Here is an 893-nt window from a genome sequence, read left to right as displayed (position 1 = left end):
TATATATATATATATATATATATATATATATATATATATATATACATACATATATATATAGGGATGATGATCGATTTGTTAATAATAAACAATTATTAACTTCTCAAAATCCATTTTCTTTTTCTTCTTTTATATGTATATAAACTATATGGTTCTATACATATATACCAATTATTTTAAGGCAATTAACTCCCCCAAATAGTTGAACCAGTATTCCTTGAATAACATCATCCCTTCATGAGGCTAACATAACCTCTAATCATATATATATATATATATTTATATATATATATATTTATATATATATATATATAATATTGTATTTCGGGATTGTTGTTTTTCTTTTCGCCAGAAAAAACATGACCATCCCGAAATACAACAGTATCTGTTTTAATACATGATTTCACCTCAGGAATCTTGCAAAATAATATATATATATTCCTTTATTCTGTTACTTGTTCCAGTCATTTGACTGCAGCCATGCTGGAGCATCACCTTTACTTGAACAAATCAACCCTAGTTCTCATGCTTCGTAAGTCTAGTAGTTATACTATGAATCTCTTTTGCCGAACTGCTAAGTTACAGTGAAGTAAACACACCAACATCGATGGAGAGGTAAACACAGACCCACAAATGCATACATATATATAGATGCAGCACAGAATTTTGTCAGTGACCAGGTTGTGGTCTCAAAGCAATGAAAATATTTTGGCAAATTAAATTTAGATGTTTAAGTGAATCTAACATTTTTTTGTGTGTTTTTGAAATGACTTATATACACCTTCCATGCTACAATTGATTTTGTTTCAGCACACAATCTCAGATCAAGTCACTTGCTATGCAAGTACATCGCAATATATATATATATATATATATATATATATATATATATA

Source organism: Octopus bimaculoides, chromosome 10, assembly GCF_001194135.2.
Source record: "Octopus bimaculoides isolate UCB-OBI-ISO-001 chromosome 10, ASM119413v2, whole genome shotgun sequence".
In the NCBI taxonomy this organism is placed as follows: Eukaryota; Metazoa; Mollusca; class Cephalopoda; order Octopoda; family Octopodidae; genus Octopus; species Octopus bimaculoides.
The sequence above is the reverse complement of the archived record's forward strand: the minus strand, read 5'-3'. Positions refer to the sequence as shown.